Source organism: Salmo salar, unplaced genomic scaffold (genome assembly GCF_965601325.2).
Source record: "Salmo salar unplaced genomic scaffold, fSalSal1 ptg000293l, whole genome shotgun sequence".
NCBI lineage: Eukaryota > Metazoa > Chordata > Actinopteri > Salmoniformes > Salmonidae > Salmo > Salmo salar.
The window spans coordinates 712,501-735,000 of record NW_027675346.1 but is presented as its reverse complement, the minus strand read 5'-3'; the positions used below and the strand labels follow the sequence as shown (position 1 = coordinate 735,000).

The following is a 22,500-nucleotide window of genomic DNA, read 5'->3' as shown; positions in this document are numbered from 1 at the left end:
CGAGATCAGACGAGATCGGGCGTAACCAGGCTGGTATGGCCGTAAGCGAGAAACAATCTCTTGCTACAACATATATAGTCAAAGTGAGTGTGATAAACAGACATTGCATTTTCACCAATTAGATAAGCAGCTTGAACTTTGTGTCACTGAAAAAGTAGAAGAAATTACAAACACTGTTCCCATCACTTTTTAGCACAGGTAGTTGGATAAAATACAAACTTTATTTCCTTTCATCATTTGAACAGGGCAAAGGAGCACAAAGCACACACAAGCTGCATTCAGCAACAATATTCTTGTTTGTCTTATAAATACAAGGCAGATGCTAATTGAAAACACAAGGAAATTTGATCCTATTAAAAAGGCAGGAAGCTGCATTTAGTCAATTCATCATTAAATGCTTACTACAAGGCAGTGTTGCTGATGAAATAGTGCAGGGGCACACCCTCGTGGACAAAATGCTTACAGCACCTGGTATTCCCAGGCGGTCTCCCATCCAAGTACTAACCAGGCCCGACCCTGCTTAGCTTCCGAGATCAGACGAGATCGGGCGTACCCAGGCTGGTATGGCCGTAAGCGAGAAACAATCTCTTGCTACAACATATATAGTCAAAGTGAGTCTGATAAAACAGACATTTAGTCAATTCATCATTAAATGCTTAATACAAGGCAGTGTTGCTGATGAAATAGTGCAAGAGCACACCCTCGTGGACAAAATGCTTACAGCACCTGGTATTCCCAGGCGGTCTCCCATCCAAGTACTAACCAGGCCCGACCCTGCTTAGCTTCCGAGATCAGACGAGATCGGGCGTACCCAGGCTGGTATGGCCGTAAGCGAGAAACAATCTCTTGCTACAACATATATAGTCAAAGTGAGTGTGATAAACAGACATTGCATTTTCACCAATTAGATAAGCAGCTTGAACTTTGTGTCACTGAAAAAGTAGAAGAAATTACAAACACTGTTCCCATCACTTTTTAGCACAGGTAGTTGGATAAAATACAAACTTTATTTCCTTTCATCATTTGAACAGGGCAAAGGAGCACAAAGCACACACAAGCTGCATTCAGCAACAATATTCTTGTTTGTCTTATAAATACAAGGCAGATGCTAATTGAAAACACAAGGAAATTTGATCCTATTAAAAAGGCAGGAAGCTGCATTTAGTCAATTCATCATTAAATGCTTACTACAAGGCAGTGTTGCTGATGAAATAGTGCAGGGGCACACCCTCGTGGACAAAATGCTTACAGCACCTGGTATTCCCAGGCGGTCTCCCATCCAAGTACTAACCAGGCCCGACCCTGCTTAGCTTCCGAGATCAGACGAGATCAGGCGTACCCAGGCTGGTATGGCCGTAAGCGAGAAACAATCTCTTGCTACAACATATATAGTCAAAGTGAGTCTGATAAAACAGACATTTAGTCAATTCATCATTAAATGCTTAATACAAGGCAGTGTTGCTGATGAAATAGTGCAGGGGCACACCCTCGTGGACAAAATGCTTACAGCACCTGGTATTCCCAGGCGGTCTCCCATCCAAGTACTAACCAGGCCCGACCCTGCTTAGCTTCCGAGATCAGACGAGATCGGGCGTACCCAGGCTGGTATGGCCGTAAGCGAGAAACAATCTCTTGCTACAACATATATAGTCAAAGTGAGTCTGATAAAACAGACATTTAGTCAATTCATCATTAAATGCTTAATACAAGGCAGTGTTGCTGATGAAATAGTGCAAGAGCACACCCTCGTGGACAAAATGCTTACAGCACCTGGTATTCCCAGGCGGTCTCCCATCCAAGTACTAACCAGGCCCGACCCTGCTTAGCTTCCGAGATCAGACGAGATCGGGCGTAACCAGGCTGGTATGGCCGTAAGCGAGAAACAATCTCTTGCTACAACATATATAGTCAAAGTGAGTGTGATAAACAGACATTGCATTTTCACCAATTAGATAAGCAGCTTGAACTTTGTGTCACTGAAAAAGTAGAAGAAATTACAAACACTGTTCCCATCACTTTTTAGCACAGGTAGTTGGATAAAATACAAACTTTATTTCCTTTCATCATTTGAACAGGGCAAAGGAGCACAAAGCACACACAAGCTGCATTCAGCAACAATATTCTTGTTTGTCTTATAAATACAAGGCAGATGCTAATTGAAAACACAAGGAAATTTGATCCTATTAAAAAGGCAGGAAGCTGCATTTAGTCAATTCATCATTAAATGCTTACTACAAGGCAGTGTTGCTGATGAAATAGTGCAGGGGCACACCCTCGTGGACAAAATGCTTACAGCACCTGGTATTCCCAGGCGGTCTCCCATCCAAGTACTAACCAGGCCCGACCCTGCTTAGCTTCCGAGATCAGACGAGATCGGGCGTACCCAGGCTGGTATGGCCGTAAGCGAGAAACAATCTCTTGCTACAACATATATAGTCAAAGTGAGTCTGATAAAACAGACATTTAGTCAATTCATCATTAAATGCTTAATACAAGGCAGTGTTGCTGATGAAATAGTGCAAGAGCACACCCTCGTGGACAAAATGCTTACAGCACCTGGTATTCCCAGGCGGTCTCCCATCCAAGTACTAACCAGGCCCGACCCTGCTTAGCTTCCGAGATCAGACGAGATCGGGGGTACCCAGGCTGGTATGGCCGTAAGCGAGAAACAATCTCTTGCTACAACATATATAGTCAAAGTGAGTGTGATAAACAGACATTGCATTTTCACCAATTAGATAAGCAGCTTGAACTTTGTGTCACTGAAAAAGTAGAAGAAATTACAAACACTGTTCCCATCACTTTTTAGCACAGGTAGTTGGATAAAATACAAACTTTATTTCCTTTCATCATTTGAACAGGGCAAAGGAGCACAAAGCACACACAAGCTGCATTCAGCAACAATATTCTTGTTTGTCTTATAAATACAAGGCAGATGCTAATTGAAAACACAAGGAAATTTGATCCTATTAAAAAGGCAGGAAGCTGCATTTAGTCAATTCATCATTAAATGCTTACTACAAGGCAGTGTTGCTGATGAAATAGTGCAGGGGCACACCCTCGTGGACAAAATGCTTACAGCACCTGGTATTCCCAGGCGGTCTCCCATCCAAGTACTAACCAGGCCCGACCCTGCTTAGCTTCCGAGATCAGACGAGATCGGGCGTACCCAGGCTGGTATGGCCGTAAGCGAGAAACAATCTCTTGCTACAACATATATAGTCAAAGTGAGTCTGATAAAACAGACATTTAGTCAATTCATCATTAAATGCTTAATAAAAGGCAGTGTTGCTGATGAAATAGTGCAAGAGCACACCCTCGTGGACAAAATGCTTACAGCACCTGGTATTCCCAGGCGGTCTCCCATCCAAGTACTAACCAGGCCCGACCCTGCTTAGCTTCCGAGATCAGACGAGATCGGGCGTACCCAGGCTGGTATGGCCGTAAGCGAGAAACAATCTCTTGCTACAACATATATAGTCAAAGTGAGGGTGATAAACAGACATTGCATTTTCACCAATTAGATAAGCAGCTTGAACTTTGTGTCACTGAAAAAGTAGAAGAAATTACAAACACTGTTCCCATCACTTTTTACCACAGGTAGTTGGATAAAATACAAACTTTATTTCCTTTCATCATTTGAACAGGGCAAAGGAGCACAAAGCACACACAAGCTGCATTCAGCAACAATATTCTTGTTTGTCTTATAAATACAAGGCAGATGCTAATTGAAAACACAAGGAAATTTGATCCTATTAAAAAGGCAGGAAGCTGCATTTAGTCAATTCATCATTAAATGCTTACTACAAGGCAGTGTTGCTGATGAAATAGTGCAGGGGCACACCCTCGTGGACAAAATGCTTACAGCACCTGGTATTCCCAGGCGGTCTCCCATCCAAGTACTAACCAGGCCCGACCCTGCTTAGCTTCCGAGATCAGACGAGATCGGGCGTACCCAGGCTGGTATGGCCGTAAGCGAGAAACAATCTCTTGCTACAACATATATAGTCAAAGTGAGTCTGATAAAACAGACATTTAGTCAATTCATCATTAAATGCTTAATACAAGGCAGTGTTGCTGATGAAATAGTGCAAGAGCACACCCTCGTGGACAAAATGCTTACAGCACCTGGTATTCCCAGGCGGTCTCCCATCCAAGTACTAACCAGGCCCGACCCTGCTTAGCTTCCGAGATCAGACGAGATCGGGGGTACCCAGGCTGGTATGGCCGTAAGCGAGAAACAATCTCTTGCTACAACATATATAGTCAAAGTGAGTGTGATAAACAGACATTGCATTTTCACCAATTAGATAAGCAGCTTGAACTTTGTGTCACTGAAAAAGTAGAAGAAATTACAAACACTGTTCCCATCACTTTTTAGCACAGGTAGTTGGATAAAATACAAACTTTATTTCCTTTCATCATTTGAACAGGGCAAAGGAGCACAAAGCACACACAAGCTGCATTCAGCAACAATATTCTTGTTTGTCTTATAAATACAAGGCAGATGCTAATTGAAAACACAAGGAAATTTGATCCTATTAAAAAGGCAGGAAGCTGCATTTAGTCAATTCATCATTAAATGCTTACTACAAGGCAGTGTTGCTGATGAAATAGTGCAGGGGCACACCCTCGTGGACAAAATGCTTACAGCACCTGGTATTCCCAGGCGGTCTCCCATCCAAGTACTAACCAGGCCCGACCCTGCTTAGCTTCCGAGATCAGACGAGATCGGGCGTACCCAGGCTGGTATGGCCGTAAGCGAGAAACAATCTCTTGCTACAACATATATAGTCAAAGTGAGTCTGATAAAACAGACATTTAGTCAATTCATCATTAAATGCTTAATACAAGGCAGTGTTGCTGATGAAATAGTGCAAGAGCACACCCTCGTGGACAAAATGCTTACAGCACCTGGTATTCCCAGGCGGTCTCCCATCCAAGTACTAACCAGGCCCGACCCTGCTTAGCTTCCGAGATCAGACGAGATCGGGGGTACCCAGGCTGGTATGGCCGTAAGCGAGAAACAATCTCTTGCTACAACATATATAGTCAAAGTGAGTGTGATAAACAGACATTGCATTTTCACCAATTAGATAAGCAGCTTGAACTTTGTGTCACTGAAAAAGTAGAAGAAATTACAAACACTGTTCCCATCACTTTTTAGCACAGGTAGTTGGATAAAATACAAACTTTATTTCCTTTCATCATTTGAACAGGGCAAAGGAGCACAAAGCACACACAAGCTGCATTCAGCAACAATATTCTTGTTTGTCTTATAAATACAAGGCAGATGCTAATTGAAAACACAAGGAAATTTGATCCTATTAAAAAGGCAGGAAGCTGCATTTAGTCAATTCATCATTAAATGCTTACTACAAGGCAGTGTTGCTGATGAAATAGTGCAGGGGCACACCCTCGTGGACAAAATGCTTACAGCACCTGGTATTCCCAGGCGGTCTCCCATCCAAGTACTAACCAGGCCCGACCCTGCTTAGCTTCCGAGATCAGACGAGATCGGGCGTACCCAGGCTGGTATGGCCGTAAGCGAGAAACAATCTCTTGCTACAACATATATAGTCAAAGTGAGTCTGATAAAACAGACATTTAGTCAATTCATCATTAAATGCTTAATACAAGGCAGTGTTGCTGATGAAATAGTGCAAGAGCACACCCTCGTGGACAAAATGCTTACAGCACCTGGTATTCCCAGGCGGTCTCCCATCCAAGTACTAACCAGGCCCGACCCTGCTTAGCTTCCGAGATCAGACGAGATCGGGCGTACCCAGGCTGGTATGGCCGTAAGCGAGAAACAATCTCTTGCTACAACATATATAGTCAAAGTGAGGGTGATAAACAGACATTGCATTTTCACCAATTAGATAAGCAGCTTGAACTTTGTGTCACTGAAAAAGTAGAAGAAATTACAAACACTGTTCCCATCACTTTTTACCACAGGTAGTTGGATAAAATACAAACTTTATTTCCTTTCATCATTTGAACAGGGCAAAGGAGCACAAAGCACACACAAGCTGCATTCAGCAACAATATTCTTGTTTGTCTTATAAATACAAGGCAGATGCTAATTGAAAACACAAGGAAATTTGATCCTATTAAAAAGGCAGGAAGCTGCATTTAGTCAATTCATCATTAAATGCTTACTACAAGGCAGTGTTGCTGATGAAATAGTGCAGGGGCACACCCTCGTGGACAAAATGCTTACAGCACCTGGTATTCCCAGGCGGTCTCCCATCCAAGTACTAACCAGGCCCGACCCTGCTTAGCTTCCGAGATCAGACGAGATCGGGCGTACCCAGGCTGGTATGGCCGTAAGCGAGAAACAATCTCTTGCTACAACATATATAGTCAAAGTGAGTCTGATAAAACAGACATTTAGTCAATTCATCATTAAATGCTTAATACAAGGCAGTGTTGCTGATGAAATAGTGCAAGAGCACACCCTCGTGGACAAAATGCTTACAGCACCTGGTATTCCCAGGCGGTCTCCCATCCAAGTACTAACCAGGCCCGACCCTGCTTAGCTTCCGAGATCAGACGAGATCGGGCGTACCCAGGCTGGTATGGCCGTAAGCGAGAAACAATCTCTTGCTACAACATATATAGTCAAAGTGAGGGTGATAAACAGACATTGCATTTTCACCAATTAGATAAGCAGCTTGAACTTTGTGTCACTGAAAAAGTAGAAGAAATTACAAACACTGTTCCCATCACTTTTTACCACAGGTAGTTGGATAAAATACAAACTTTATTTCCTTTCATCATTTGAACAGGGCAAAGGAGCACAAAGCACACACAAGCTGCATTCAGCAACAATATTCTTGTTTGTCTTATAAATACAAGGCAGATGCTAATTGAAAACACAAGGAAATTTGATCCTATTAAAAAGGCAGGAAGCTGCATTTAGTCAATTCATCATTAAATGCTTACTACAAGGCAGTGTTGCTGATGAAATAGTGCAGGGGCACACCCTCGTGGACAAAATGCTTACAGCACCTGGTATTCCCAGGCGGTCTCCCATCCAAGTACTAACCAGGCCCGACCCTGCTTAGCTTCCGAGATCAGACGAGATCGGGCGTACCCAGGCTGGTATGGCCGTAAGCGAGAAACAATCTCTTGCTACAACATATATAGTCAAAGTGAGTCTGATAAAACAGACATTTAGTCAATTCATCATTAAATGCTTAATACAAGGCAGTGTTGCTGATGAAATAGTGCAAGAGCACACCCTCGTGGACAAAATGCTTACAGCACCTGGTATTCCCAGGCGGTCTCCCATCCAAGTACTAACCAGGCCCGACCCTGCTTAGCTTCCGAGATCAGACGAGATCGGGCGTACCCAGGCTGGTATGGCCGTAAGCGAGAAACAATCTCTTGCTACAACATATATAGTCAAAGTGAGTGTGATAAACAGACATTGCATTTTCACCAATTAGATAAGCAGCTTGAACTTTGTGTCACTGAAAAAGTAGAAGAAATTACAAACACTGTTCCCATCACTTTTTACCACAGGTAGTTGGATAAAATACAAACTTTATTTCCTTTCATCATTTGAACAGGGCAAAGGAGCACAAAGCACACACAAGCTGCATTCAGCAACAATATTCTTGTTTGTCTTATAAATACAAGGCAGATGCTAATTGAAAACACAAGGAAATTTGATCCTATTAAAAAGGCAGGAAGCTGCATTTAGTCAATTCATCATTAAATGCTTACTACAAGGCAGTGTTGCTGATGAAATAGTGCAGGGGCACACCCTCGTGGACAAAATGCTTACAGCACCTGGTATTCCCAGGCGGTCTCCCATCCAAGTACTAACCAGGCCCGACCCTGCTTAGCTTCCGAGATCAGACGAGATCGGGCGTACCCAGGCTGGTATGGCCGTAAGCGAGAAACAATCTCTTGCTACAACATATATAGTCAAAGTGAGTCTGATAAAACAGACATTTAGTCAATTCATCATTAAATGCTTAATACAAGGCAGTGTTGCTGATGAAATAGTGCAAGAGCACACCCTCGTGGACAAAATGCTTACAGCACCTGGTATTCCCAGGCGGTCTCCCATCCAAGTACTAACCAGGCCCGACCCTGCTTAGCTTCCGAGATCAGACGAGATCGGGCGTACCCAGGCTGGTATGGCCGTAAGCGAGAAACAATCTCTTGCTACAACATATATAGTCAAAGTGAGGGTGATAAACAGACATTGCATTTTCACCAATTAGATAAGCAGCTTGAACTTTGTGTCACTGAAAAAGTAGAAGAAATTACAAACACTGTTCCCATCACTTTTTACCACAGGTAGTTGGATAAAATACAAACTTTATTTCCTTTCATCATTTGAACAGGGCAAAGGAGCACAAAGCACACACAAGCTGCATTCAGCAACAATATTCTTGTTTGTCTTATAAATACAAGGCAGATGCTAATTGAAAACACAAGGAAATTTGATCCTATTAAAAAGGCAGGAAGCTGCATTTAGTCAATTCATCATTAAATGCTTACTACAAGGCAGTGTTGCTGATGAAATAGTGCAGGGGCACACCCTCGTGGACAAAATGCTTACAGCACCTGGTATTCCCAGGCGGTCTCCCATCCAAGTACTAACCAGGCCCGACCCTGCTTAGCTTCCGAGATCAGACGAGATCGGGCGTACCCAGGCTGGTATGGCCGTAAGCGAGAAACAATCTCTTGCTACAACATATATAGTCAAAGTGAGTCTGATAAAACAGACATTTAGTCAATTCATCATTAAATGCTTAATACAAGGCAGTGTTGCTGATGAAATAGTGCAAGAGCACACCCTCGTGGACAAAATGCTTACAGCACCTGGTATTCCCAGGCGGTCTCCCATCCAAGTACTAACCAGGCCCGACCCTGCTTAGCTTCCGAGATCAGACGAGATCGGGCGTACCCAGGCTGGTATGGCCGTAAGCGAGAAACAATCTCTTGCTACAACATATATAGTCAAAGTGAGGGTGATAAACAGACATTGCATTTTCACCAATTAGATAAGCAGCTTGAACTTTGTGTCACTGAAAAAGTAGAAGAAATTACAAACACTGTTCCCATCACTTTTTACCACAGGTAGTTGGATAAAATACAAACTTTATTTCCTTTCATCATTTGAACAGGGCAAAGGAGCACAAAGCACACACAAGCTGCATTCAGCAACAATATTCTTGTTTGTCTTATAAATACAAGGCAGATGCTAATTGAAAACACAAGGAAATTTGATCCTATTAAAAAGGCAGGAAGCTGCATTTAGTCAATTCATCATTAAATGCTTACTACAAGGCAGTGTTGCTGATGAAATAGTGCAGGGGCACACCCTCGTGGACAAAATGCTTACAGCACCTGGTATTCCCAGGCGGTCTCCCATCCAAGTACTAACCAGGCCCGACCCTGCTTAGCTTCCGAGATCAGACGAGATCGGGCGTACCCAGGCTGGTATGGCCGTAAGCGAGAAACAATCTCTTGCTACAACATATATAGTCAAAGTGAGTCTGATAAAACAGACATTTAGTCAATTCATCATTAAATGCTTAATACAAGGCAGTGTTGCTGATGAAATAGTGCAAGAGCACACCCTCGTGGACAAAATGCTTACAGCACCTGGTATTCCCAGGCGGTCTCCCATCCAAGTACTAACCAGGCCCGACCCTGCTTAGCTTCCGAGATCAGACGAGATCGGGCGTACCCAGGCTGGTATGGCCGTAAGCGAGAAACAATCTCTTGCTACAACATATATAGTCAAAGTGAGGGTGATAAACAGACATTGCATTTTCACCAATTAGATAAGCAGCTTGAACTTTGTGTCACTGAAAAAGTAGAAGAAATTACAAACACTGTTCCCATCACTTTTTACCACAGGTAGTTGGATAAAATACAAACTTTATTTCCTTTCATCATTTGAACAGGGCAAAGGAGCACAAAGCACACACAAGCTGCATTCAGCAACAATATTCTTGTTTGTCTTATAAATACAAGGCAGATGCTAATTGAAAACACAAGGAAATTTGATCCTATTAAAAAGGCAGGAAGCTGCATTTAGTCAATTCATCATTAAATGCTTACTACAAGGCAGTGTTGCTGATGAAATAGTGCAGGGGCACACCCTCGTGGACAAAATGCTTACAGCACCTGGTATTCCCAGGCGGTCTCCCATCCAAGTACTAACCAGGCCCGACCCTGCTTAGCTTCCGAGATCAGACGAGATCGGGCGTACCCAGGCTGGTATGGCCGTAAGCGAGAAACAATCTCTTGCTACAACATATATAGTCAAAGTGAGTCTGATAAAACAGACATTTAGTCAATTCATCATTAAATGCTTAATACAAGGCAGTGTTGCTGATGAAATAGTGCAAGAGCACACCCTCGTGGACAAAATGCTTACAGCACCTGGTATTCCCAGGCGGTCTCCCATCCAAGTACTAACCAGGCCCGACCCTGCTTAGCTTCCGAGATCAGACGAGATCGGGCGTACCCAGGCTGGTATGGCCGTAAGCGAGAAACAATCTCTTGCTACAACATATATAGTCAAAGTGAGGGTGATAAACAGACATTGCATTTTCACCAATTAGATAAGCAGCTTGAACTTTGTGTCACTGAAAAAGTAGAAGAAATTACAAACACTGTTCCCATCACTTTTTACCACAGGTAGTTGGATAAAATACAAACTTTATTTCCTTTCATCATTTGAACAGGGCAAAGGAGCACAAAGCACACACAAGCTGCATTCAGCAACAATATTCTTGTTTGTCTTATAAATACAAGGCAGATGCTAATTGAAAACACAAGGAAATTTGATCCTATTAAAAAGGCAGGAAGCTGCATTTAGTCAATTCATCATTAAATGCTTACTACAAGGCAGTGTTGCTGATGAAATAGTGCAGGGGCACACCCTCGTGGACAAAATGCTTACAGCACCTGGTATTCCCAGGCGGTCTCCCATCCAAGTACTAACCAGGCCCGACCCTGCTTAGCTTCCGAGATCAGACGAGATCGGGCGTACCCAGGCTGGTATGGCCGTAAGCGAGAAACAATCTCTTGCTACAACATATATAGTCAAAGTGAGTCTGATAAAACAGACATTTAGTCAATTCATCATTAAATGCTTAATACAAGGCAGTGTTGCTGATGAAATAGTGCAAGAGCACACCCTCGTGGACAAAATGCTTACAGCACCTGGTATTCCCAGGCGGTCTCCCATCCAAGTACTAACCAGGCCCGACCCTGCTTAGCTTCCGAGATCAGACGAGATCGGGGGTACCCAGGCTGGTATGGCCGTAAGCGAGAAACAATCTCTTGCTACAACATATATAGTCAAAGTGAGTGTGATAAACAGACATTGCATTTTCACCAATTAGATAAGCAGCTTGAACTTTGTGTCACTGAAAAAGTAGAAGAAATTACAAACACTGTTCCCATCACTTTTTAGCACAGGTAGTTGGATAAAATACAAACTTTATTTCCTTTCATCATTTGAACAGGGCAAAGGAGCACAAAGCACACACAAGCTGCATTCAGCAACAATATTCTTGTTTGTCTTATAAATACAAGGCAGATGCTAATTGAAAACACAAGGAAATTTGATCCTATTAAAAAGGCAGGAAGCTGCATTTAGTCAATTCATCATTAAATGCTTACTACAAGGCAGTGTTGCTGATGAAATAGTGCAGGGGCACACCCTCGTGGACAAAATGCTTACAGCACCTGGTATTCCCAGGCGGTCTCCCATCCAAGTACTAACCAGGCCCGACCCTGCTTAGCTTCCGAGATCAGACGAGATCGGGCGTACCCAGGCTGGTATGGCCGTAAGCGAGAAACAATCTCTTGCTACAACATATATAGTCAAAGTGAGTCTGATAAAACAGACATTTAGTCAATTCATCATTAAATGCTTAATACAAGGCAGTGTTGCTGATGAAATAGTGCAAGAGCACACCCTCGTGGACAAAATGCTTACAGCACCTGGTATTCCCAGGCGGTCTCCCATCCAAGTACTAACCAGGCCCGACCCTGCTTAGCTTCCGAGATCAGACGAGATCGGGGGTACCCAGGCTGGTATGGCCGTAAGCGAGAAACAATCTCTTGCTACAACATATATAGTCAAAGTGAGTGTGATAAACAGACATTGCATTTTCACCAATTAGATAAGCAGCTTGAACTTTGTGTCACTGAAAAAGTAGAAGAAATTACAAACACTGTTCCCATCACTTTTTAGCACAGGTAGTTGGATAAAATACAAACTTTATTTCCTTTCATCATTTGAACAGGGCAAAGGAGCACAAAGCACACACAAGCTGCATTCAGCAACAATATTCTTGTTTGTCTTATAAATACAAGGCAGATGCTAATTGAAAACACAAGGAAATTTGATCCTATTAAAAAGGCAGGAAGCTGCATTTAGTCAATTCATCATTAAATGCTTACTACAAGGCAGTGTTGCTGATGAAATAGTGCAGGGGCACACCCTCGTGGACAAAATGCTTACAGCACCTGGTATTCCCAGGCGGTCTCCCATCCAAGTACTAACCAGGCCCGACCCTGCTTAGCTTCCGAGATCAGACGAGATCGGGCGTACCCAGGCTGGTATGGCCGTAAGCGAGAAACAATCTCTTGCTACAACATATATAGTCAAAGTGAGTCTGATAAAACAGACATTTAGTCAATTCATCATTAAATGCTTAATACAAGGCAGTGTTGCTGATGAAATAGTGCAAGAGCACACCCTCGTGGACAAAATGCTTACAGCACCTGGTATTCCCAGGCGGTCTCCCATCCAAGTACTAACCAGGCCCGACCCTGCTTAGCTTCCGAGATCAGACGAGATCGGGCGTACCCAGGCTGGTATGGCCGTAAGCGAGAAACAATCTCTTGCTACAACATATATAGTCAAAGTGAGGGTGATAAACAGACATTGCATTTTCACCAATTAGATAAGCAGCTTGAACTTTGTGTCACTGAAAAAGTAGAAGAAATTACAAACACTGTTCCCATCACTTTTTACCACAGGTAGTTGGATAAAATACAAACTTTATTTCCTTTCATCATTTGAACAGGGCAAAGGAGCACAAAGCACACACAAGCTGCATTCAGCAACAATATTCTTGTTTGTCTTATAAATACAAGGCAGATGCTAATTGAAAACACAAGGAAATTTGATCCTATTAAAAAGGCAGGAAGCTGCATTTAGTCAATTCATCATTAAATGCTTACTACAAGGCAGTGTTGCTGATGAAATAGTGCAGGGGCACACCCTCGTGGACAAAATGCTTACAGCACCTGGTATTCCCAGGCGGTCTCCCATCCAAGTACTAACCAGGCCCGACCCTGCTTAGCTTCCGAGATCAGACGAGATCGGGCGTACCCAGGCTGGTATGGCCGTAAGCGAGAAACAATCTCTTGCTACAACATATATAGTCAAAGTGAGTCTGATAAAACAGACATTTAGTCAATTCATCATTAAATGCTTAATACAAGGCAGTGTTGCTGATGAAATAGTGCAAGAGCACACCCTCGTGGACAAAATGCTTACAGCACCTGGTATTCCCAGGCGGTCTCCCATCCAAGTACTAACCAGGCCCGACCCTGCTTAGCTTCCGAGATCAGACGAGATCGGGCGTACCCAGGCTGGTATGGCCGTAAGCGAGAAACAATCTCTTGCTACAACATATATAGTCAAAGTGAGGGTGATAAACAGACATTGCATTTTCACCAATTAGATAAGCAGCTTGAACTTTGTGTCACTGAAAAAGTAGAAGAAATTACAAACACTGTTCCCATCACTTTTTACCACAGGTAGTTGGATAAAATACAAACTTTATTTCCTTTCATCATTTGAACAGGGCAAAGGAGCACAAAGCACACACAAGCTGCATTCAGCAACAATATTCTTGTTTGTCTTATAAATACAAGGCAGATGCTAATTGAAAACACAAGGAAATTTGATCCTATTAAAAAGGCAGGAAGCTGCATTTAGTCAATTCATCATTAAATGCTTACTACAAGGCAGTGTTGCTGATGAAATAGTGCAGGGGCACACCCTCGTGGACAAAATGCTTACAGCACCTGGTATTCCCAGGCGGTCTCCCATCCAAGTACTAACCAGGCCCGACCCTGCTTAGCTTCCGAGATCAGACGAGATCGGGCGTACCCAGGCTGGTATGGCCGTAAGCGAGAAACAATCTCTTGCTACAACATATATAGTCAAAGTGAGTCTGATAAAACAGACATTTAGTCAATTCATCATTAAATGCTTAATACAAGGCAGTGTTGCTGATGAAATAGTGCAAGAGCACACCCTCGTGGACAAAATGCTTACAGCACCTGGTATTCCCAGGCGGTCTCCCATCCAAGTACTAACCAGGCCCGACCCTGCTTAGCTTCCGAGATCAGACGAGATCGGGCGTACCCAGGCTGGTATGGCCGTAAGCGAGAAACAATCTCTTGCTACAACATATATAGTCAAAGTGAGGGTGATAAACAGACATTGCATTTTCACCAATTAGATAAGCAGCTTGAACTTTGTGTCACTGAAAAAGTAGAAGAAATTACAAACACTGTTCCCATCACTTTTTACCACAGGTAGTTGGATAAAATACAAACTTTATTTCCTTTCATCATTTGAACAGGGCAAAGGAGCACAAAGCACACACAAGCTGCATTCAGCAACAATATTCTTGTTTGTCTTATAAATACAAGGCAGATGCTAATTGAAAACACAAGGAAATTTGATCCTATTAAAAAGGCAGGAAGCTGCATTTAGTCAATTCATCATTAAATGCTTACTACAAGGCAGTGTTGCTGATGAAATAGTGCAGGGGCACACCCTCGTGGACAAAATGCTTACAGCACCTGGTATTCCCAGGCGGTCTCCCATCCAAGTACTAACCAGGCCCGACCCTGCTTAGCTTCCGAGATCAGACGAGATCGGGCGTACCCAGGCTGGTATGGCCGTAAGCGAGAAACAATCTCTTGCTACAACATATATAGTCAAAGTGAGTCTGATAAAACAGACATTTAGTCAATTCATCATTAAATGCTTAATACAAGGCAGTGTTGCTGATGAAATAGTGCAAGAGCACACCCTCGTGGACAAAATGCTTACAGCACCTGGTATTCCCAGGCGGTCTCCCATCCAAGTACTAACCAGGCCCGACCCTGCTTAGCTTCCGAGATCAGACGAGATCGGGCGTACCCAGGCTGGTATGGCCGTAAGCGAGAAACAATCTCTTGCTACAACATATATAGTCAAAGTGAGGGTGATAAACAGACATTGCATTTTCACCAATTAGATAAGCAGCTTGAACTTTGTGTCACTGAAAAAGTAGAAGAAATTACAAACACTGTTCCCATCACTTTTTACCACAGGTAGTTGGATAAAATACAAACTTTATTTCCTTTCATCATTTGAACAGGGCAAAGGAGCACAAAGCACACACAAGCTGCATTCAGCAACAATATTCTTGTTTGTCTTATAAATACAAGGCAGATGCTAATTGAAAACACAAGGAAATTTGATCCTATTAAAAAGGCAGGAAGCTGCATTTAGTCAATTCATCATTAAATGCTTACTACAAGGCAGTGTTGCTGATGAAATAGTGCAGGGGCACACCCTCGTGGACAAAATGCTTACAGCACCTGGTATTCCCAGGCGGTCTCCCATCCAAGTACTAACCAGGCCCGACCCTGCTTAGCTTCCGAGATCAGACGAGATCGGGCGTACCCAGGCTGGTATGGCCGTAAGCGAGAAACAATCTCTTGCTACAACATATATAGTCAAAGTGAGTCTGATAAAACAGACATTTAGTCAATTCATCATTAAATGCTTAATACAAGGCAGTGTTGCTGATGAAATAGTGCAAGAGCACACCCTCGTGGACAAAATGCTTACAGCACCTGGTATTCCCAGGCGGTCTCCCATCCAAGTACTAACCAGGCCCGACCCTGCTTAGCTTCCGAGATCAGACGAGATCGGGCGTACCCAGGCTGGTATGGCCGTAAGCGAGAAACAATCTCTTGCTACAACATATATAGTCAAAGTGAGGGTGATAAACAGACATTGCATTTTCACCAATTAGATAAGCAGCTTGAACTTTGTGTCACTGAAAAAGTAGAAGAAATTACAAACACTGTTCCCATCACTTTTTACCACAGGTAGTTGGATAAAATACAAACTTTATTTCCTTTCATCATTTGAACAGGGCAAAGGAGCACAAAGCACACACAAGCTGCATTCAGCAACAATATTCTTGTTTGTCTTATAAATACAAGGCAGATGCTAATTGAAAACACAAGGAAATTTGATCCTATTAAAAAGGCAGGAAGCTGCATTTAGTCAATTCATCATTAAATGCTTACTACAAGGCAGTGTTGCTGATGAAATAGTGCAGGGGCACACCCTCGTGGACAAAATGCTTACAGCACCTGGTATTCCCAGGCGGTCTCCCATCCAAGTACTAACCAGGCCCGACCCTGCTTAGCTTCCGAGATCAGACGAGATCGGGCGTACCCAGGCTGGTATGGCCGTAAGCGAGAAACAATCTCTTGCTACAACATATATAGTCAAAGTGAGTCTGATAAAACAGACATTTAGTCAATTCATCATTAAATGCTTAATACAAGGCAGTGTTGCTGATGAAATAGTGCAAGAGCACACCCTCGTGGACAAAATGCTTACAGCACCTGGTATTCCCAGGCGGTCTCCCATCCAAGTACTAACCAGGCCCGACCCTGCTTAGCTTCCGAGATCAGACGAGATCGGGGGTACCCAGGCTGGTATGGCCGTAAGCGAGAAACAATCTCTTGCTACAACATATATAGTCAAAGTGAGTGTGATAAACAGACATTGCATTTTCACCAATTAGATAAGCAGCTTGAACTTTGTGTCACTGAAAAAGTAGAAGAAATTACAAACACTGTTCCCATCACTTTTTAGCACAGGTAGTTGGATAAAATACAAACTTTATTTCCTTTCATCATTTGAACAGGGCAAAGGAGCACAAAGCACACACAAGCTGCATTCAGCAACAATATTCTTGTTTGTCTTATAAATACAAGGCAGATGCTAATTGAAAACACAAGGAAATTTGATCCTATTAAAAAGGCAGGAAGCTGCATTTAGTCAATTCATCATTAAATGCTTACTACAAGGCAGTGTTGCTGATGAAATAGTGCAGGGGCACACCCTCGTGGACAAAATGCTTACAGCACCTGGTATTCCCAGGCGGTCTCCCATCCAAGTACTAACCAGGCCCGACCCTGCTTAGCTTCCGAGATCAGACGAGATCGGGCGTACCCAGGCTGGTATGGCCGTAAGCGAGAAACAATCTCTTGCTACAACATATATAGTCAAAGTGAGTCTGATAAAACAGACATTTAGTCAATTCATCATTAAATGCTTAATACAAGGCAGTGTTGCTGATGAAATAGTGCAAGAGCACACCCTCGTGGACAAAATGCTTACAGCACCTGGTATTCCCAGGCGGTCTCCCATCCAAGTACTAACCAGGCCCGACCCGGCTTAGCTTCCGAGATCAGACGAGATCGGGCGTACCCAGGCTGGTATGGCCGTAAGCGAGAAACAATCTCTTGCTACAACATATATAGTCAAAGTGAGTGTGATAAACAGACATTGCATTTTCACCAATTAGATAAGCAGCTTGAACTTTGTGTCACTGAAAAAGTAGAAGAAATTACAAACACTGTTCCCATCACTTTTTAGCACAGGTAGTTGGATAAAATACAAACTTTATTTCCTTTCATCATTTGAACAGGGCAAAGGAGCACAAAGCACACACAAGCTGCATTCAGCAACAATATTCTTGTTTGTCTTATAAATACAAGGCAGATGCTAATTGAAAACACAAGGAAATTTGATCCTATTAAAAAGGCAGGAAGCTGCATTTAGTCAATTCATCATTAAATGCTTACTACAAGGCAGTGTTGCTGATGAAATAGTGCAGGGGCACACCCTCGTGGACAAAATGCTTACAGCACCTGGTATTCCCAGGCGGTCTCCCATCCAAGTACTAACCAGGCCCGACCCTGATTAGCTTCCGAGATCAGACGAGATCGGGCGTACCCAGGCTGGTATGGCCGTAAGCGAGAAACAATCTCTTGCTACAACATATATAGTCAAAGTGAGTCTGATAAAACAGACATTTAGTCAATTCATCATTAAATGCTTAATACAAGGCAGTGTTGCTGATGAAATAGTGCAAGAGCACACCCTCGTGGACAAAATGCTTACAGCACCTGGTATTCCCAGGCGGTCTCCCATCCAAGTACTAACCAGGCCCGACCCTGCTTAGCTTCCGAGATCAGACGAGATCGGGCGTACCCAGGCTGGTATGGCCGTAAGCGAGAAACAATCTCTTGCTACAACATATATAGTCAAAGTGAGTGTGATAAACAGACATTGCATTTTCACCAATTAGATAAGCAGCTTGAACTTTGTGTCACTGAAAAAGTAGAAGAAATTACAAACACTGTTCCCATCACTTTTTAGCACAGGTAGTTGGATAAAATACAAACTTTATTTCCTTTCATCATTTGAACAGGGCAAAGGAGCACAAAGCACACACAAGCTGCATTCAGCAACAATATTCTTGTTTGTCTTATAAATACAAGGCAGATGCTAATTGAAAACACAAGGAAATTTGATCCTATTAAAAAGGCAGGAAGCTGCATTTAGTCAATTCATCATTAAATGCTTACTACAAGGCAGTGTTGCTGATGAAATAGTGCAGGGGCACACCCTCGTGGACAAAATGCTTACAGCACCTGGTATTCCCAGGCGGTCTCCCATCCAAGTACTAACCAGGCCCGACCCTGATTAGCTTCCGAGATCAGACGAGATCGGGCGTACCCAGGCTGGTATGGCCGTAAGCGAGAAACAATCTCTTGCTACAACATATATAGTCAAAGTGAGTCTGATAAAACAGACATTTAGTCAATTCATCATTAAATGCTTAATACAAGGCAGTGTTGCTGATGAAATAGTGCAAGAGCACACCCTCGTGGACAAAATGCTTACAGCACCTGGTATTCCCAGGCGGTCTCCCATCCAAGTACTAACCAGGCCCGACCCTGCTTAGCTTCCGAGATCAGACGAGATCGGGCGTACCCAGGCTGGTATGGCCGTAAGCGAGAAACAATCTCTTGCTACAACATATATAGTCAAAGTGAGTGTGATAAACAGACATTGCATTTTCACCAATTAGATAAGCAGCTTGAACTTTGTGTCACTGAAAAAGTAGAAGAAATTACAAACACTGTTCCCATCACTTTTTAGCACAGGTAGTTGGATAAAATACAAACTTTATTTCCTTTCATCATTTGAACAGGGCAAAGGAGCACAAAGCACACACAAGCTGCATTCAGCAACAATATTCTTGTTTGTCTTATAAATACAAGGCAGATGCTAATTGAAAACACAAGGAAATTTGATCCTATTAAAAAGGCAGGAAGCTGCATTTAGTCAATTCATCATTAAATGCTTACTACAAGGCAGTGTTGCTGATGAAATAGTGCAGGGGCACACCCTCGTGGACAAAATGCTTACAGCACCTGGTATTCCCAGGCGGTCTCCCATCCAAGTACTAACCAGGCCCGACCCTGATTAGCTTCCGAGATCAGACGAGATCGGGCGTACCCAGGCTGGTATGGCCGTAAGCGAGAAACAATCTCTTGCTACAACATATATAGTCAAAGTGAGTCTGATAAAACAGACATTTAGTCAATTCATCATTAAATGCTTAATACAAGGCAGTGTTGCTGATGAAATAGTGCAAGAGCACACCCTCGTGGACAAAATGCTTACAGCACCTGGTATTCCCAGGCGGTCTCCCATCCAAGTACTAACCAGGCCCGACCCTGCTTAGCTTCCGAGATCAGACGAGATCGGGCGTACCCAGGCTGGTATGGCCGTAAGCGAGAAACAATCTCTTGCTACAACATATATAGTCAAAGTGAGTGTGATAAACAGACATTGCATTTTCACCAATTAGATAAGCAGCTTGAACTTTGTGTCACTGAAAAAGTAGAAGAAATTACAAACACTGTTCCCATCACTTTTTAGCACAGGTAGTTGGATAAAATACAAACTTTATTTCCTTTCATCATTTGAACAGGGCAAAGGAGCACAAAGCACACACAAGCTGCATTCAGCAACAATATTCTTGTTTGTCTTATAAATACAAGGCAGATGCTAATTGAAAACACAAGGAAATTTGATCCTATTAAAAAGGCAGGAAGCTGCATTTAGTCAATTCATCATTAAATGCTTACTACAAGGCAGTGTTGCTGATGAAATAGTGCAGGGGCACACCCTCGTGGACAAAATGCTTACAGCACCTGGTATTCCCAGGCGGTCTCCCATCCAAGTACTAACCAGGCCCGACCCTGCTTAGCTTCCGAGATCAGACGAGATCGGGCGTACCCAGGCTGGTATGGCCGTAAGCGAGAAACAATCTCTTGCTACAACATATATAGTCAAAGTGAGTCTGATAAAACAGACATTTAGTCAATTCATCATTAAATGCTTAATACAAGGCAGTGTTGCTGATGAAATAGTGCAAGAGCACACCCTCGTGGACAAAATGCTTACAGCACCTGGTATTCCCAGGCGGTCTCCCATCCAAGTACTAACCAGGCCCGACCCTGCTTAGCTTCCGAGATCAGACGAGATCGGGCGTACCCAGGCTGGTATGGCCGTAAGCGAGAAACAATCTCTTGCTACAACATATATAGTCAAAGTGAGTGTGATAAACAGACATTGCATTTTCACCAATTAGATAAGCAGCTTGAACTTTGTGTCACTGAAAAAGTAGAAGAAATTACAAACACTGTTCCCATCACTTTTTAGCACAGGTAGTTGGATAAAATACAAACTTTATTTCCTTTCATCATTTGAACAGGGCAAAGGAGCACAAAGCACACACAAGCTGCATTCAGCAACAATATTCTTGTTTGTCTTATAAATACAAGGCAGATGCTAATTGAAAACACAAGGAAATTTGATCCTATTAAAAAGGCAGGAAGCTGCATTTAGTCAATTCATCATTAAATGCTTACTACAAGGCAGTGTTGCTGATGAAATAGTGCAGGGGCACACCCTCGTGGACAAAATGCTTACAGCACCTGGTATTCCCAGGCGGTCTCCCATCCAAGTACTAACCAGGCCCGACCCTGCTTAGCTTCCGAGATCAGACGAGATCGGGCGTACCCAGGCTGGTATGGCCGTAAGCGAGAAACAATCTCTTGCTACAACATATATAGTCAAAGTGAGTCTGATAAAACAGACATTTAGTCAATTCATCATTAAATGCTTAATACAAGGCAGTGTTGCTGATGAAATAGTGCAAGAGCACACCCTCGTGGACAAAATGCTTACAGCACCTGGTATTCCCAGGCGGTCTCCCATCCAAGTACTAACCAGGCCCGACCCTGCTTAGCTTCCGAGATCAGACGAGATCGGGCGTACCCAGGCTGGTATGGCCGTAAGCGAGAAACAATCTCTTGCTACAACATATATAGTCAAAGTGAGTGTGATAAACAGACATTGCATTTTCACCAATTAGATAAGCAGCTTGAACTTTGTGTCACTGAAAAAGTAGAAGAAATTACAAACACTGTTCCCATCACTTTTTAGCACAGGTAGTTGGATAAAATACAAACTTTATTTCCTTTCATCATTTGAACAGGGCAAAGGAGCACAAAGCACACACAAGCTGCATTCAGCAACAATATTCTTGTTTGTCTTATAAATACAAGGCAGATGCTAATTGAAAACACAAGGAAATTTGATCCTATTAAAAAGGCAGGAAGCTGCATTTAGTCAATTCATCATTAAATGCTTACTACAAGGCAGTGTTGCTGATGAAATAGTGCAGGGGCACACCCTCGTGGACAAAATGCTTACAGCACCTGGTATTCCCAGGCGGTCTCCCATCCAAGTACTAACCAGGCCCGACCCTGCTTAGCTTCCGAGATCAGACGAGATCGGGCGTACCCAGGCTGGTATGGCCGTAAGCGAGAAACAATCTCTTGCTACAACATATATAGTCAAAGTGAGTCTGATAAAACAGACATTTAGTCAATTCATCATTAAATGCTTAATACAAGGCAGTGTTGCTGATGAAATAGTGCAAGAGCACACCCTCGTGGACAAAATGCTTACAGCACCTGGTATTCCCAGGCGGTCTCCCATCCAAGTACTAACCAGGCCCGACCCTGCTTAGCTTCCGAGATCAGACGAGATCGGGCGTACCCAGGCTGGTATGGCCGTAAGCGAGAAACAATCTCTTGCTACAACATATATAGTCAAAGTGAGTGTGATAAACAGACATTGCATTTTCACCAATTAGATAAGCAGCTTGAACTTTGTGTCACTGAAAAAGTAGAAGAAATTACAAACACTGTTCCCATCACTTTTTAGCACAGGTAGTTGGATAAAATACAAACTTTATTTCCTTTCAT

General features: G+C 43.0%; 58 non-coding genes across 58 annotated transcripts in view; all 58 read right to left on the bottom strand.

Moving 5' to 3' along the window:
* The window catches only part of LOC145872078 (5S ribosomal RNA), a 119-nt gene extending 72 nt beyond the window's left edge, over positions 1–47 (bottom strand). The window contains exon 1 of the ribosomal RNA XR_014387710.1: positions 1–47. This exon is cut by the window's left edge and continues 72 nt beyond it. This is a non-coding gene — a ribosomal RNA (5S ribosomal RNA).
* Positions 48–456: 409 nt separating this feature from the next.
* On the bottom strand, positions 457–575 carry LOC145871705 (5S ribosomal RNA). Its single transcript, XR_014387335.1, has one exon. It is a non-coding gene; the product is annotated as a 5S ribosomal RNA (ribosomal RNA).
* A 139-nt stretch (positions 576–714) lies between these two features.
* On the bottom strand, positions 715–833 carry LOC145871704 (5S ribosomal RNA). The gene has a single exon (XR_014387334.1). It is a non-coding gene; the product is annotated as a 5S ribosomal RNA (ribosomal RNA).
* Positions 834–1,242: 409 nt separating this feature from the next.
* LOC145875527 (5S ribosomal RNA) lies at positions 1,243–1,361 on the bottom strand. Its single transcript, XR_014391163.1, has one exon. It is a non-coding gene; the product is annotated as a 5S ribosomal RNA (ribosomal RNA).
* A 139-nt stretch (positions 1,362–1,500) lies between these two features.
* LOC145871703 (5S ribosomal RNA) lies at positions 1,501–1,619 on the bottom strand. The gene has a single exon (XR_014387333.1). It is a non-coding gene; the product is annotated as a 5S ribosomal RNA (ribosomal RNA).
* A 139-nt stretch (positions 1,620–1,758) lies between these two features.
* Positions 1,759–1,877, bottom strand: LOC145872067 (5S ribosomal RNA). The gene has a single exon (XR_014387699.1). It is a non-coding gene; the product is annotated as a 5S ribosomal RNA (ribosomal RNA).
* A 409-nt stretch (positions 1,878–2,286) lies between these two features.
* LOC145871702 (5S ribosomal RNA) lies at positions 2,287–2,405 on the bottom strand. The gene has a single exon (XR_014387332.1). It is a non-coding gene; the product is annotated as a 5S ribosomal RNA (ribosomal RNA).
* Positions 2,406–2,544: 139 nt separating this feature from the next.
* On the bottom strand, positions 2,545–2,663 carry LOC145874887 (5S ribosomal RNA). The gene has a single exon (XR_014390522.1). It is a non-coding gene; the product is annotated as a 5S ribosomal RNA (ribosomal RNA).
* A 409-nt stretch (positions 2,664–3,072) lies between these two features.
* LOC145871701 (5S ribosomal RNA) lies at positions 3,073–3,191 on the bottom strand. Its single transcript, XR_014387331.1, has one exon. It is a non-coding gene; the product is annotated as a 5S ribosomal RNA (ribosomal RNA).
* Positions 3,192–3,330: 139 nt separating this feature from the next.
* LOC145871700 (5S ribosomal RNA) lies at positions 3,331–3,449 on the bottom strand. Its single transcript, XR_014387330.1, has one exon. It is a non-coding gene; the product is annotated as a 5S ribosomal RNA (ribosomal RNA).
* A 409-nt stretch (positions 3,450–3,858) lies between these two features.
* Positions 3,859–3,977, bottom strand: LOC145871698 (5S ribosomal RNA). The gene has a single exon (XR_014387328.1). It is a non-coding gene; the product is annotated as a 5S ribosomal RNA (ribosomal RNA).
* A 139-nt stretch (positions 3,978–4,116) lies between these two features.
* LOC145874886 (5S ribosomal RNA) lies at positions 4,117–4,235 on the bottom strand. Its single transcript, XR_014390521.1, has one exon. It is a non-coding gene; the product is annotated as a 5S ribosomal RNA (ribosomal RNA).
* Positions 4,236–4,644: 409 nt separating this feature from the next.
* LOC145871697 (5S ribosomal RNA) lies at positions 4,645–4,763 on the bottom strand. Its single transcript, XR_014387327.1, has one exon. It is a non-coding gene; the product is annotated as a 5S ribosomal RNA (ribosomal RNA).
* Positions 4,764–4,902: 139 nt separating this feature from the next.
* LOC145874884 (5S ribosomal RNA) lies at positions 4,903–5,021 on the bottom strand. Its single transcript, XR_014390519.1, has one exon. It is a non-coding gene; the product is annotated as a 5S ribosomal RNA (ribosomal RNA).
* Positions 5,022–5,430: 409 nt separating this feature from the next.
* LOC145871696 (5S ribosomal RNA) lies at positions 5,431–5,549 on the bottom strand. Its single transcript, XR_014387326.1, has one exon. It is a non-coding gene; the product is annotated as a 5S ribosomal RNA (ribosomal RNA).
* A 139-nt stretch (positions 5,550–5,688) lies between these two features.
* LOC145871695 (5S ribosomal RNA) lies at positions 5,689–5,807 on the bottom strand. Its single transcript, XR_014387325.1, has one exon. It is a non-coding gene; the product is annotated as a 5S ribosomal RNA (ribosomal RNA).
* A 409-nt stretch (positions 5,808–6,216) lies between these two features.
* Positions 6,217–6,335, bottom strand: LOC145871694 (5S ribosomal RNA). Its single transcript, XR_014387324.1, has one exon. It is a non-coding gene; the product is annotated as a 5S ribosomal RNA (ribosomal RNA).
* A 139-nt stretch (positions 6,336–6,474) lies between these two features.
* On the bottom strand, positions 6,475–6,593 carry LOC145871693 (5S ribosomal RNA). The gene has a single exon (XR_014387323.1). It is a non-coding gene; the product is annotated as a 5S ribosomal RNA (ribosomal RNA).
* Positions 6,594–7,002: 409 nt separating this feature from the next.
* On the bottom strand, positions 7,003–7,121 carry LOC145871692 (5S ribosomal RNA). The gene has a single exon (XR_014387322.1). It is a non-coding gene; the product is annotated as a 5S ribosomal RNA (ribosomal RNA).
* A 139-nt stretch (positions 7,122–7,260) lies between these two features.
* Positions 7,261–7,379, bottom strand: LOC145871691 (5S ribosomal RNA). The gene has a single exon (XR_014387321.1). It is a non-coding gene; the product is annotated as a 5S ribosomal RNA (ribosomal RNA).
* A 409-nt stretch (positions 7,380–7,788) lies between these two features.
* LOC145871690 (5S ribosomal RNA) lies at positions 7,789–7,907 on the bottom strand. Its single transcript, XR_014387320.1, has one exon. It is a non-coding gene; the product is annotated as a 5S ribosomal RNA (ribosomal RNA).
* Positions 7,908–8,046: 139 nt separating this feature from the next.
* On the bottom strand, positions 8,047–8,165 carry LOC145871689 (5S ribosomal RNA). The gene has a single exon (XR_014387319.1). It is a non-coding gene; the product is annotated as a 5S ribosomal RNA (ribosomal RNA).
* A 409-nt stretch (positions 8,166–8,574) lies between these two features.
* LOC145871687 (5S ribosomal RNA) lies at positions 8,575–8,693 on the bottom strand. The gene has a single exon (XR_014387317.1). It is a non-coding gene; the product is annotated as a 5S ribosomal RNA (ribosomal RNA).
* A 139-nt stretch (positions 8,694–8,832) lies between these two features.
* On the bottom strand, positions 8,833–8,951 carry LOC145871686 (5S ribosomal RNA). The gene has a single exon (XR_014387316.1). It is a non-coding gene; the product is annotated as a 5S ribosomal RNA (ribosomal RNA).
* Positions 8,952–9,360: 409 nt separating this feature from the next.
* Positions 9,361–9,479, bottom strand: LOC145871685 (5S ribosomal RNA). Its single transcript, XR_014387315.1, has one exon. It is a non-coding gene; the product is annotated as a 5S ribosomal RNA (ribosomal RNA).
* Positions 9,480–9,618: 139 nt separating this feature from the next.
* LOC145871684 (5S ribosomal RNA) lies at positions 9,619–9,737 on the bottom strand. Its single transcript, XR_014387314.1, has one exon. It is a non-coding gene; the product is annotated as a 5S ribosomal RNA (ribosomal RNA).
* Positions 9,738–10,146: 409 nt separating this feature from the next.
* On the bottom strand, positions 10,147–10,265 carry LOC145871683 (5S ribosomal RNA). Its single transcript, XR_014387313.1, has one exon. It is a non-coding gene; the product is annotated as a 5S ribosomal RNA (ribosomal RNA).
* A 139-nt stretch (positions 10,266–10,404) lies between these two features.
* On the bottom strand, positions 10,405–10,523 carry LOC145871682 (5S ribosomal RNA). Its single transcript, XR_014387312.1, has one exon. It is a non-coding gene; the product is annotated as a 5S ribosomal RNA (ribosomal RNA).
* Positions 10,524–10,932: 409 nt separating this feature from the next.
* LOC145871681 (5S ribosomal RNA) lies at positions 10,933–11,051 on the bottom strand. Its single transcript, XR_014387311.1, has one exon. It is a non-coding gene; the product is annotated as a 5S ribosomal RNA (ribosomal RNA).
* Positions 11,052–11,190: 139 nt separating this feature from the next.
* Positions 11,191–11,309, bottom strand: LOC145874883 (5S ribosomal RNA). Its single transcript, XR_014390518.1, has one exon. It is a non-coding gene; the product is annotated as a 5S ribosomal RNA (ribosomal RNA).
* A 409-nt stretch (positions 11,310–11,718) lies between these two features.
* LOC145871680 (5S ribosomal RNA) lies at positions 11,719–11,837 on the bottom strand. The gene has a single exon (XR_014387310.1). It is a non-coding gene; the product is annotated as a 5S ribosomal RNA (ribosomal RNA).
* A 139-nt stretch (positions 11,838–11,976) lies between these two features.
* Positions 11,977–12,095, bottom strand: LOC145874882 (5S ribosomal RNA). The gene has a single exon (XR_014390517.1). It is a non-coding gene; the product is annotated as a 5S ribosomal RNA (ribosomal RNA).
* A 409-nt stretch (positions 12,096–12,504) lies between these two features.
* Positions 12,505–12,623, bottom strand: LOC145871679 (5S ribosomal RNA). The gene has a single exon (XR_014387309.1). It is a non-coding gene; the product is annotated as a 5S ribosomal RNA (ribosomal RNA).
* A 139-nt stretch (positions 12,624–12,762) lies between these two features.
* Positions 12,763–12,881, bottom strand: LOC145871678 (5S ribosomal RNA). Its single transcript, XR_014387308.1, has one exon. It is a non-coding gene; the product is annotated as a 5S ribosomal RNA (ribosomal RNA).
* Positions 12,882–13,290: 409 nt separating this feature from the next.
* Positions 13,291–13,409, bottom strand: LOC145871677 (5S ribosomal RNA). The gene has a single exon (XR_014387307.1). It is a non-coding gene; the product is annotated as a 5S ribosomal RNA (ribosomal RNA).
* Positions 13,410–13,548: 139 nt separating this feature from the next.
* Positions 13,549–13,667, bottom strand: LOC145871676 (5S ribosomal RNA). Its single transcript, XR_014387306.1, has one exon. It is a non-coding gene; the product is annotated as a 5S ribosomal RNA (ribosomal RNA).
* Positions 13,668–14,076: 409 nt separating this feature from the next.
* Positions 14,077–14,195, bottom strand: LOC145871675 (5S ribosomal RNA). Its single transcript, XR_014387305.1, has one exon. It is a non-coding gene; the product is annotated as a 5S ribosomal RNA (ribosomal RNA).
* Positions 14,196–14,334: 139 nt separating this feature from the next.
* LOC145871674 (5S ribosomal RNA) lies at positions 14,335–14,453 on the bottom strand. The gene has a single exon (XR_014387304.1). It is a non-coding gene; the product is annotated as a 5S ribosomal RNA (ribosomal RNA).
* Positions 14,454–14,862: 409 nt separating this feature from the next.
* Positions 14,863–14,981, bottom strand: LOC145871673 (5S ribosomal RNA). Its single transcript, XR_014387303.1, has one exon. It is a non-coding gene; the product is annotated as a 5S ribosomal RNA (ribosomal RNA).
* A 139-nt stretch (positions 14,982–15,120) lies between these two features.
* Positions 15,121–15,239, bottom strand: LOC145871672 (5S ribosomal RNA). Its single transcript, XR_014387302.1, has one exon. It is a non-coding gene; the product is annotated as a 5S ribosomal RNA (ribosomal RNA).
* Positions 15,240–15,648: 409 nt separating this feature from the next.
* LOC145871671 (5S ribosomal RNA) lies at positions 15,649–15,767 on the bottom strand. The gene has a single exon (XR_014387301.1). It is a non-coding gene; the product is annotated as a 5S ribosomal RNA (ribosomal RNA).
* Positions 15,768–15,906: 139 nt separating this feature from the next.
* Positions 15,907–16,025, bottom strand: LOC145871670 (5S ribosomal RNA). Its single transcript, XR_014387300.1, has one exon. It is a non-coding gene; the product is annotated as a 5S ribosomal RNA (ribosomal RNA).
* Positions 16,026–16,434: 409 nt separating this feature from the next.
* LOC145871669 (5S ribosomal RNA) lies at positions 16,435–16,553 on the bottom strand. Its single transcript, XR_014387299.1, has one exon. It is a non-coding gene; the product is annotated as a 5S ribosomal RNA (ribosomal RNA).
* Positions 16,554–16,692: 139 nt separating this feature from the next.
* LOC145874881 (5S ribosomal RNA) lies at positions 16,693–16,811 on the bottom strand. Its single transcript, XR_014390516.1, has one exon. It is a non-coding gene; the product is annotated as a 5S ribosomal RNA (ribosomal RNA).
* A 409-nt stretch (positions 16,812–17,220) lies between these two features.
* LOC145871668 (5S ribosomal RNA) lies at positions 17,221–17,339 on the bottom strand. Its single transcript, XR_014387298.1, has one exon. It is a non-coding gene; the product is annotated as a 5S ribosomal RNA (ribosomal RNA).
* Positions 17,340–17,478: 139 nt separating this feature from the next.
* On the bottom strand, positions 17,479–17,597 carry LOC145867975 (5S ribosomal RNA). The gene has a single exon (XR_014383969.1). It is a non-coding gene; the product is annotated as a 5S ribosomal RNA (ribosomal RNA).
* Positions 17,598–18,006: 409 nt separating this feature from the next.
* On the bottom strand, positions 18,007–18,125 carry LOC145867675 (5S ribosomal RNA). Its single transcript, XR_014383668.1, has one exon. It is a non-coding gene; the product is annotated as a 5S ribosomal RNA (ribosomal RNA).
* A 139-nt stretch (positions 18,126–18,264) lies between these two features.
* LOC145871667 (5S ribosomal RNA) lies at positions 18,265–18,383 on the bottom strand. Its single transcript, XR_014387297.1, has one exon. It is a non-coding gene; the product is annotated as a 5S ribosomal RNA (ribosomal RNA).
* Positions 18,384–18,792: 409 nt separating this feature from the next.
* Positions 18,793–18,911, bottom strand: LOC145867674 (5S ribosomal RNA). The gene has a single exon (XR_014383667.1). It is a non-coding gene; the product is annotated as a 5S ribosomal RNA (ribosomal RNA).
* Positions 18,912–19,050: 139 nt separating this feature from the next.
* On the bottom strand, positions 19,051–19,169 carry LOC145871666 (5S ribosomal RNA). The gene has a single exon (XR_014387296.1). It is a non-coding gene; the product is annotated as a 5S ribosomal RNA (ribosomal RNA).
* A 409-nt stretch (positions 19,170–19,578) lies between these two features.
* LOC145867673 (5S ribosomal RNA) lies at positions 19,579–19,697 on the bottom strand. Its single transcript, XR_014383666.1, has one exon. It is a non-coding gene; the product is annotated as a 5S ribosomal RNA (ribosomal RNA).
* A 139-nt stretch (positions 19,698–19,836) lies between these two features.
* On the bottom strand, positions 19,837–19,955 carry LOC145871665 (5S ribosomal RNA). The gene has a single exon (XR_014387295.1). It is a non-coding gene; the product is annotated as a 5S ribosomal RNA (ribosomal RNA).
* A 409-nt stretch (positions 19,956–20,364) lies between these two features.
* On the bottom strand, positions 20,365–20,483 carry LOC145871664 (5S ribosomal RNA). The gene has a single exon (XR_014387294.1). It is a non-coding gene; the product is annotated as a 5S ribosomal RNA (ribosomal RNA).
* A 139-nt stretch (positions 20,484–20,622) lies between these two features.
* LOC145871663 (5S ribosomal RNA) lies at positions 20,623–20,741 on the bottom strand. The gene has a single exon (XR_014387293.1). It is a non-coding gene; the product is annotated as a 5S ribosomal RNA (ribosomal RNA).
* Positions 20,742–21,150: 409 nt separating this feature from the next.
* LOC145871662 (5S ribosomal RNA) lies at positions 21,151–21,269 on the bottom strand. The gene has a single exon (XR_014387292.1). It is a non-coding gene; the product is annotated as a 5S ribosomal RNA (ribosomal RNA).
* Positions 21,270–21,408: 139 nt separating this feature from the next.
* LOC145871661 (5S ribosomal RNA) lies at positions 21,409–21,527 on the bottom strand. The gene has a single exon (XR_014387291.1). It is a non-coding gene; the product is annotated as a 5S ribosomal RNA (ribosomal RNA).
* Positions 21,528–21,936: 409 nt separating this feature from the next.
* LOC145871660 (5S ribosomal RNA) lies at positions 21,937–22,055 on the bottom strand. The gene has a single exon (XR_014387290.1). It is a non-coding gene; the product is annotated as a 5S ribosomal RNA (ribosomal RNA).
* Positions 22,056–22,194: 139 nt separating this feature from the next.
* On the bottom strand, positions 22,195–22,313 carry LOC145871659 (5S ribosomal RNA). Its single transcript, XR_014387289.1, has one exon. It is a non-coding gene; the product is annotated as a 5S ribosomal RNA (ribosomal RNA).
* Positions 22,314–22,500: the final 187 nt, after the last annotated feature.